This window comes from Suncus etruscus, chromosome 4, assembly GCF_024139225.1.
Source record: "Suncus etruscus isolate mSunEtr1 chromosome 4, mSunEtr1.pri.cur, whole genome shotgun sequence".
Taxonomy (NCBI): Eukaryota; Metazoa; Chordata; class Mammalia; order Eulipotyphla; family Soricidae; genus Suncus; species Suncus etruscus.
This window is the reverse complement of record NC_064851.1, coordinates 140,414,119-140,424,470: the sequence shown is the minus strand read 5'-3', so window position 1 is coordinate 140,424,470 and position 10,352 is coordinate 140,414,119. Positions and strand designations below refer to the sequence as shown.

The following is a 10,352-nucleotide window of genomic DNA, read 5'->3' as shown; positions in this document are numbered from 1 at the left end:
ATGATGTATAACACATTTTCATGTGCCATTTAGCCATCTGTATTTCTTCCTTGATGAAATGATTGTCCATCTCTTCTCATTTTTGAATGGGATTAGATATTTTAGGCACATAAACATTAATCTTAAAAAAGTAACCTCTATACTCCTGAAAATTGTATTTCAGACAATAACTAGGAAGCTTATAAGAAGAAAAATAATTATAATATATCCTTGTATAAGAAGTTGGTAATGGACAGAATAATGTAAATTTTTAAAACTAGAGAATGTTAGTAGGTAGAAAGTATTCACACTTTTTAACTTCTGAGATCGGAGATGACCATTACACTCACATGTTTTAAAGGAATATTAAGATGACTCTTTGAGAAGTTGATATTTGAGAAAATTCTGGTGGTTTTTTTTTGTTTGTTTGTTTGTTTTCAGAAATCACTCTTAGCAGGTTCAGGGTATGAAATGGGATGCCAGGGATCGAACCCAGATCTTTCCCAGGTTGGCTGCATGTAAAGCAAATGCCCTACTGCTATGCTATTAGTCCAGCCCAACTGAGCACATTCTTAATAGAGATTAATAAGAGAGTACTATATATACTGAAGAATAGCCTGTGGAGAATTTTATGGGCAAACAATAGTTTAGAAATATCACAGCCATAAAGCCCAGTTTTTCAAGAATCATTATAGAAACTTTTTAAAAAGGCAGAACAAACTTTACAATCACACATAACTTCAACAAAATGATGGCAAAATTGCTTTATCTAATATATCACTCATTTTCACTGGATTGAATTCACTTCTCAAGAGACAGAATGGTAGTCTGGACTTGAAGTTTGAATACAACATTTTGCTGCCTACAAAACACAAACTGAATGGTCAGGATAAGCACAGGTACAAAGTCAAATATTGAAAAACAATCTTATTTTTGTTTTTGTTTTGTTTTGGGGGGTCACACCAGGTAGCACTCAGGGGTTACTCCTGGCTCTAAGCTCAGAAATCGCCCTTGGCAGGCACAGGGGACAATATGGGATGCCGGGATTCGAACCACCATCCTTCTGCATGAAAGGCCTTACCTCTATGCTATCTCTCCAGTCCCATGAAAAACAATCTTAAAAGAAAAAAATTATTTTAAATGACAAAGGTCTAATATCATACAGCATAGATATAAAACTTTTTAAATACCATAAAGGTGTCATGGATGCAGGGAATGAGACTCTCATCATGCTGGTGGAAATGTCATCTGGTCCAGACATTTTGGAGAACAATATAGATATTCCTCAAAAATCTAGAAATTAAAATTTCATTTGATCCAGTAAAACAAGTAGGGACCCAAAAATACAATACAAAATAAGCATCTGATCTTCTATATTCATTGTAGCACTATTCAAAATAGCCAAAAGCTGAAAGCAAGCCAAAAGCCCCCAAAAACATCATGAGTGGTAAACTACAATACATGTATACAGTGGAATAGACAACCCTTAGAGAAAATGAATTCATAAACTTTGCTTAAACATGGATGGACATGAAGAGCATCATGCTAAGTGAAATGAGTCAGAGGGAGGACAGATATAAAATGATCATATTAATTTGGGTATATAAATATATATATTTGAGTAGATAAAATAGTATAAGAATAATACCAAAGACAATAGATACAAGGGCCAGGAGCAATGGTCCATAATAGAAAGATAGCCACAAAGAGAATATGAATGTAACAGAACAAGGACTATTATAACAATGATAGTTGGAAATTTTAACTTTTGGCAAGAACTGGATGGTGAAAGGAGATAAAATAGGAAAATGATACACTCTCAAGAACAGTATTTCAAACCACAGTAGCTAAAAGGAAAAAAAGTGGGGTGGAGAGAGAGAGGGTGAGAGAGAAGAAAAGTGCCATAGAAGTTGGCAGGGGAAAGTAGAAGGGAACTGGGAACACTGGTGTTAGTAAATGTATGCTAATGAAGAGATGGGTGTTGGAACACTGTGTGATTGGGACTCAACCATTAATAACCTTGGAACTTTGTGTGTGTGTGGGGGGGGTTAGGGCCACACCCAGTGACGCTCAGGCATTACTCCTGGCTATGCACTCAGAAATCTCTCCTGACTTGGGAGCCGAGGGATCCAATCTAGGTCCATCCTAGGTTCGCGAGTAGCAAAGCAATCTTGGAACTTCTTTTTTTTTGTTTTTGTTTTGTTTTTTTTTGGTTTTTGGGCCACACCCGGCGGTGCTCAGGGGTTACTCCTGGCTGTCTGCTTAGAAATAGCTCCTGGCAGGCACGGGGGATCATATGGGACACCGGGATTCCATCCAACCACCATTGGTCCTGGATTGGCTGCTTGCAAGGCAAACGCCGCTCTGCTATCTCTCCGGACCCATCTTGGAACTTCTTATCTCATGGTGGTTCAATTAAAAATTGTTATAAAGAAAGTATAGCCATTTCTTAAGCATCAAATTATTAACTCAGACTTTTAAAAATGTGTACTTTTAATAATCATTCTCATATCTGAGATATAAAGATACAGGACAAGGAAATAATACCTAATGGAGATATGAATAGAAAACTAATTTTTTGTAGGAAGCATACTATAGCACAGGGGTTGAAAGATTGAAAGGACAGGGACTGGGATAATGGTGAACACCCTGGTGGAAGGTATTGTGCTTATTTATGAATTAAACCCTACTATTAATATTATAGTAAATCACTCAGCACTAAGTAAAAACTTTTTTTTTTTTTTTTGGTTTTTGGGTCACACCGGGTAGCACTCAGGAGTTACTCCTGGCTCTGTGCACAGAAGTCGCTCCTGGCAGGCTCAAGGGACTATATGAGATGCTGGAATTCGAAGCAGGTCCATCTGGTGTTGGCCAAGTGCAAGTCAAATGCCTTACCGCTGTGTTATGGTTTTGTCCCATAAGTAAAAACTTTTAATAAATTATAAATATATAAATATTGATATACTCAAATATCAAAGTAGAAATAAATTAAACATACAAGCTTAAAAAGAAAGAAATTAATGCTAAGAAGAAAATTCTACAAAGATTGAAGACATTCTCCAGGAGGAACAGTGTGGAGTTCTACACTGTAAGAAAGCTGAAAGACTTAATAAATCTTCATACTTTTTCTGAAGAGTAAAACAGGAACTATAATTAATGGCTAAATTTAGCAATGCAATGTTCATTGGTAATTTTGATAAAAGTTGAGAATGAGATAATTTGTGTCAAAAAATATGGAAAACCTGGGAAATTTCTTGTCAAATAAATTAAAAACTGTTATAGAAGTTGAAGGGGGTAATAAAATCAAAGTAAGTTTTTTAAACATTAAAAAATTATTACTGTATGTCAGACTATTAGAAACAATTTAGTAAAAATATAATGACAAAGAAAAAAGACATTCTTCTGCAGCAGTGCCCTTGAGTAAAGATGAGCAAATGGATTATAGAACTGGATAGATTCATCATGAGTAGCAGCATAGATATGTCATTTATGTCAACAGGTAGTTACAGAAGTGGAAAGGGGTATATTATGATGGTGTGAGTCTTTTGAGTGTTTCTGTTTTCTCAGTGAGGCAAGGCACAAAATCATAATGTGAAAATGTTAAGGCTAGATCTTGCATCTTGGAAGGTTAAAGAGAAGAGGGAATGAGAAATCATTGATGATTCAATTTAAAATAGAATTGAGGCTCCACAAACAGCAATATTGGTATCATTTGAAAACTGTAAGAAATTTATATTCTCAAGCAGATGTAATGTAATTTAGAAACTTTGTGTTTTCAGAACATGATTTTTTTTTTTAATTAGTGTTTGGGTCACACCCAGCAGGGCTCAGGGGTTACTCCTGGCTCTGCTCTCAGAAATTGCTCCTGACAGGCTCAGGGGACCATATGGGATGCCGGGATTTGAACCACCGTCCTGCATGCAACGCAAATGTCTTACCTCCATGCTATCTCTCCAGCCCCTCAGAACATGATTTTTGTTTTAATAATTCTCATCTATAATTTAAAAACTCTCATAGATATTAAGGTGATGGTGATAATAGCTTTAATAGGTAATATTACAATAGGTAATATTGTATAAACACTAATATTGTAAAAACTACAATAGGTAATATTCACTAAGTACTGAATCAGTCAAGATTTTGTCAGAAAACAAAATTCCCTGAAGAGCTCTTTACCTACATAGATGTACAGACACCACACCATTCTGGTTATATCAAACTCTTAGGAGAGTCCAGGTACTAGTATTATTTGAAAGCTCCCAGGTAATGATACTATGTAGGAAGAATTGAGAATCAATTATTTAAGTTAATAAACATTAAAAAATAACTGCTTGAAGAGATTTTGGACAAAGTGAAGGAGACAAAAGTGAGATATTAAATCATAGGCCAAAACCAGAGGAAAGAACTTAATTTTCATGGCCTAAAAAAATAAATAAATAAAACAGGATGAAATTGTCATGCATTAGTGGAGAAAAGACCACCAGGTATAGTTTAGTGACTGGGTTTCTGTCAGGAAAAAATAGCAAAATGGGGCAGAATAAAAGTTCCCTGTTCCTCTCTCCATTCTTCTGGTTCCTAACACTTCTTCCCCTTTCTCTGGCCCCAAACTCAAGCCGGTTGACAAAAGAATCTCAGTGAAGTGTTCTCTTTGGGGAGGAAGCAAGCAAAAGAATACCGGAAAATGTATATTGGAAGGTTAGAGGGTTGTTGAGAGGTCAAATGGAGGATAATCAGCGGTAAGCAGCATTAAGCACTAACTGTGGAGTCAGGCTCTCTTCCAAGTTCATTACATGGATTTACATATTAGAAAATGATCCATTCATTTTTATTAAAATCCAGTACATTTTTATAAAACAAAGATATTTTTAAAGTCAGTTAATTATTAGAGACAGTTACATATTTCACAGTTTTCAGAAATACTATTCCAAAATTATGCTCCAAGTAGTTTTTCCCATCCTCTATGCCAGCAAGGTCCACCTTATAGGTTTATATAAAGAAAAAGGAGGTTAATAGACAAGTGCACATGGAATATTTTCAAATGGTGTTACAAAGATAATGCTTAATAAATGTGAGAACATTGAATCATATTGAGAATCTTTCTAAATGCAAATGTATGTTTCTAGAAATCAATAGAAACAGAATGGGGACTTTCTCAAAACACCTGGTGTCTAAACTATATGCTTCTGAATAACTCTTGAGTCAATAAAGGAATAAAATAAAACTATCTGCAGAACAATAAATACAGAGGTATGATATCATAGTTTTATGAAATTAAGCAAAAGCAACATTAAGAGACATTCACTGTAAGCTAGGTTATGTATCAAAATGCCAACATAGTACACTGTACCTATATCAAACATATAAACAAGCAAAAAATTATCAAGGAAACAATTTAACCTCACAGTACCATAAAAATGGAAATAAACAGAACAAAAATAACAGAATTTCATGAAAATAACTTAAATAGAAATAGAGGATAAGAATATTATACAAAAAATTAATGGAGTGCTCGCTTCGGCAGCACATATACTAAAATTGGAACGATACAGAGAAGATTAGCATGGCCCCTGCGCAAGGATGACACGCAAATTCGTGAAGCGTTCCATATTTTTTAAAAAAAAAACAAAAAACAAAAGAAAAGATTAATGGAAACAAAAACTGGTTCTTTGAAAGGATCAGTAAGGTTGATAAACCCTTTGCTGAGTTCATTGAGAAAATAAAGAGAAAATTCTTAAGAAGGTTATGAGAAATTTAATTTAATTTAGTTTATTTTAGTTAAACAGCATGACTACAAATTTGTTCATGATTGTTCATGATTGAGTTTCAATCTTATAATGTACACCCCGCATCATAGTACATACTTTTCACCACCAATGTCCCCAGTTTTAAAATGCCTTTGGGGCAGGCATTTTATGTCTTTCTCTCTTCTTTCTCACTTGCTCTGTCATTCCTTTTATTTTTACCTTTTAGATGCTATGGTTTTTCATTATTATTAGTGAAAGGGTACCGTGCATATGACTTCATCTCCATGCAACACCTAGTTACTGTACAGAGTGCTCAGTTTCAACTGTCATTGTCATACTGGTTCTTTCTCTACCCTAATTGCACTGCTCAACTATTTGTGAAAAGCTTCCTACCAAAGACTAGTCCTCTTGCCCCTGATCTCTATTGCCTCTAGATATTGTTTCCACACTATCTTTTCTCTTTTTATATCCCACAAATGAGTGAAATTGTTTTATGACTATCCCTCTCCTTCAGTCATGAGAAATTTTAAGATTAAACGTTTAACTGATGCTGCAGAAATATGAAATTTTCCTATATGTGGATGTACATGGGATTTATTATGTTAAGTGAAATAAATCATAAAAGATTACTACAATCATCTAGATGCAAATAATTTGGCTCATCTTAATTAAACAAATACATTTTTTTCCTAAATGGTGTGGTTTTCTGAGACCCAGTAGGAGTGTGCCTGTTCTCCCCAGCAACTGACTTTCAGTCTGCAAGTCAAATCTGCCTGTCTCTCCTGCAGCTAGCAACGAGTACAGTCACCTTTCTGACCATAGTAACCTCCAAACTAGAGCTTCTTGCACAGTGTTTCTGCCCAATTTTATTTTTATTTTTTAATATAAATCTTTATTTAAGCACCATGATTACAAGCATTTTGTAGTTGGGTTTCAGTCATAATAAGCAAAATATCCTCCTTTACCAGTGCAACATTCCCACCTCCAATGCCCCCTGCCCCATCCCTGCCTGTATTCACCACAGGCATTCTACTTCTCTCATTCTTTAACATTGCCATGCTAGTTGTTAGTGTAGTTATTTCCCTAACAGAGTTCACCACTCTTTGCGGTGAGCTTCAAATTGTGAGCTGGTCCTTCTGGCCCTTCCAGCCCTTAACTCTATTGTCTCTGGGCCTCTAATTTTTCTTAAAGCCCATAGATGAGTGAGACTATTCTGTGTCTATCTCTCTCCCTCTGACTTATTTCAATTAACATAATAAATTCCATGTACATCCAAGTATAGGAAAATTTCATGACTTCATATCTCCTGATGGCTGCATAATATTATGTTGTGTATATGTATCACAGTTCTTTTAGCCATTCATCTGTCGAAGGACATCTTAGTTTTTTCCAGAGTCTGGCTATTGTAAATAGCACTGTAATAAATATAGGTGAGAGGAAGGGATTTTTAAATTGTATTTTTGTGCTCCTGGGGTATATCTCTAGGAGTGGGATGGCTAAATCATATGGGAGTTCAATTTCCAGATTTTTGGAGGAATCTCCATATTGTTTTCTATAAAGACTGGACTAGATGGAATTCCCACCAGCAGTGAATAAGAGTTTCTTTCTCTATACATCCCGCCAGCACTGATTGTTCTTGTTCTTGTGATGTGTGCTAGTTTCTGTGGTGTGAGATGATACCTCATCATCATTTTGATTTGCATCTCCCTGATGATTACTGATGTGGAGCATTTTTTTCATGTGTCTTTTGGTCATTTGTATTTTTTCTTTGAGGAAGTATCTGTTCATTTCTTCTCCCCATTTTTTGATAGGGTCAGATTATTTTCTTATTAAGTTCTGTCAGTACCTTTTATTTTGGAGATTAGCTCCTTGTCTGATGGGTATTGGGTGAATAGTCTCTCCCATTCTATGGGTGGCTTTTTATCTTAGGCATAATTTACTTTGAGGTGCAGAAGCTTCTCAGCTTAATATAGTCCCATCTATTTATCTCTGCTTCTACTTGTTTGGCGAGTGCTGTTTCCTCCTTGAAGATTCTTATTTGTCTCAAAGTCATATAGTGTTTTACCTACGTGTTGTTCTATATACCTTATGGTTTCAACATTTTTAGAATCAAACAAACATAGGAAACTAAACTACAAATTTAACAGATCAATCGACAATTGCAGAAAGTGAGACAATTTTAAAAATTGGGAGAGCAAAGCAAAAGCACAGTAGATAGGGCATTTGCCTTGCACAGTCAACTTGGGTTCATAGGAATCTTATATGATTCCCTGAGCCTGCAGGGAGTGATTCCTGAGCTCAGATTCAGATGTAACCGCTGAGAACTGTTGGTGTAACCCCCAATTCTTTAATTTAAAGAGCCTTGTTAACAAAATTATTGATAATTGAGTTTTAGACACCAATATTTCAATACCAATTCTACCACAATTATCAACTCCTATCACCACTACTCCTATACTCTGTCAGCCCCCACCCTCTAACAAACCTCCTTTATCACTATATACTATCTTGGTATAAACATTGAAGTTTGATGTTTGCAGCTTAGATCTCATTTCAGTGTTGTTATGCTGGTGCTTTGGATATATAGCTATACCTTTGCACACTCCAATTATAACTGAAGCCCATACACCTATTTCCCCATGGCTTCAATTTTTCACCTTTATTATTGTCTCTTTGATTAATTTTTTTCTCTGTCCTTCCATTTATCTAACTGTAATTATTTATCACCACTCTTTGTGGTTAGTACTTTTAGAACAGTAAAGAGTTTTTACTCAAAAGACTTTCCCAAGGCCAATAAGGGATCCAGTGGGACTGGTGAAATTGCATTAGTAATGTCTGACAAGTTTGTGCATATCATTGTGAAGATTTCTCTCTTGAATGACTTTCCAAAGTCCACTTCTGAACCTGTAGATTAAAAATAAAATAATAAGGTCCAAGAGTTAGGTGAGACCTCCCAGGACCATGCTTAAAATCCCTTAGGCCAATGAATCTGATGAAGCAGAGTAGTGGAAGAGAAATAATACACCAATCAGTCAGAAAGATATTTATTGGAGTCAGCTCACTTTATTTCTCATGGCCTTTCTCTGTCATTTGCTTTATTCTATCTCTCATGTGCTCTCAATTTTCTGTGCTTCCTAAGCAATGTGCTTTATTTTTCTTTCTCATTGTTCTTTATTATACAGAACACCTCTCACTAGGGTGGGGGAAGACCCTGTAATTTGGGTGGATTTTTACACACCAAAAGAAGAGATTAGGGAAACAGAAAGTTGGGGAAAGTGTTACATTTCCACCTTTTCTGTTTTAAACAAAACAAAAAAATGAGAAAATTTACAAAACTTCTGTTCTACTTTTCTCTGCTGGAAACCTTATGCTGGAACCCCAAATAAGAATTTAAAGTATCAAAGTTCAAATTTTAGACATCATACTCAAAAAATTATCCTTTTAATATCTTATATATATATCACATTATTTCCTAGAATTCTCTGAACATAAAACATTAGAACCTTTCTGCAGATACAATTAATTTGAAAATTCTTAAACATTCTTAAACCAAACACTGTAAAACTAGTCTAGAACATCCAAGATCCTTTCCATAAACTTCTCTAAACAAAATCACAAGAAGATTATGGCAGATATATATAAAGTTTGGAAATAAGTTTGCTAAAAATTATTATAATGAGCATTGTTAATAGGTGTCTATAGTATCCAAGTTCCTTTTACATCCACCTCTGTGTATGAACATTAAAACATTTTTGCAGACATAATTTGAGAATAAGTTACTACATAATACACAATAAAACATCCTAGAAATTGGGAAACATACACTAGGTTAGCTGAGAACTTTTAAAACTCAACATTATGCATTTCCCCAGAATTGTGCAAACTAATATTAAACCACTAAATTTAGATACAGAACTTTCTGTTTGCAGTGGGGCTTAGAACAAAACAATTAGATTCATATAGATAAAACACATTTTAATCAGCAATATAGTGACTAATGTAAATAAGGTTAAGAGATTAATCTGAATAAAATTATTTTTTTGTGGTGTACAGGTACAGGAGTTTCTGAAAACAGCTTCTCCCCAGTTGAATTTTGGCTGGGCTTACATTCTCAATCTCCACCTTCTTCTCCTTCTCTTTCTGTGTTAGGTTGCTGAGGTCATCTGGGATCGAAAGGTTTTCAGTTCCAGAGCCAGAATCTGGGTAGGAGGACCCACTTGTCTGCCTGCTGCCAGTCCCTTTCCCAGTGACCTCTATAAAGTTAGGATGCTGAGGTCCTTGCATAAAGCACCATTGGTAGAAGAAAGGCTATAGTCCTCAGCCTCTGGGAGGCTGTTCAGAATCTTTATTTCTCTTCCTTTCAATGCCTGCTTCTGTCTCTCCTAAAGGGAACAGGTGCCATGTGCCCAATGTTCTAGTGATGGGCTTTGTATTCTTTGTCCAGTTCAAGAAGGCCATGATTAGTCACCAGAGGATCAAGGCACTTACCATGGTCTACAAGTTGGGTGAGACTTTCCAGGGACCATGTTTATAACCTCTTAGGCTGACAGGTCTGATGAAGCAGAGTAGTGGAAGAGAAATAATAATAATAATAGGCAGAAAGTTATTCACTGGAGTCAGCTCACTGTA

The 10,352-nt window shown here is 35.5% G+C and overlaps 1 non-coding gene across 1 annotated transcript; it reads left to right on the top strand.

The window, feature by feature from the left end:
• The first annotated feature begins 5,484 nt into the window (after positions 1-5,484).
• LOC126008242 (U6 spliceosomal RNA) lies at positions 5,485-5,591 on the top strand. Its single transcript, XR_007495582.1, has one exon. It is a non-coding gene; the product is annotated as a U6 spliceosomal RNA (small nuclear RNA).
• The last annotated feature ends 4,761 nt before the right edge of the window (positions 5,592-10,352 follow it).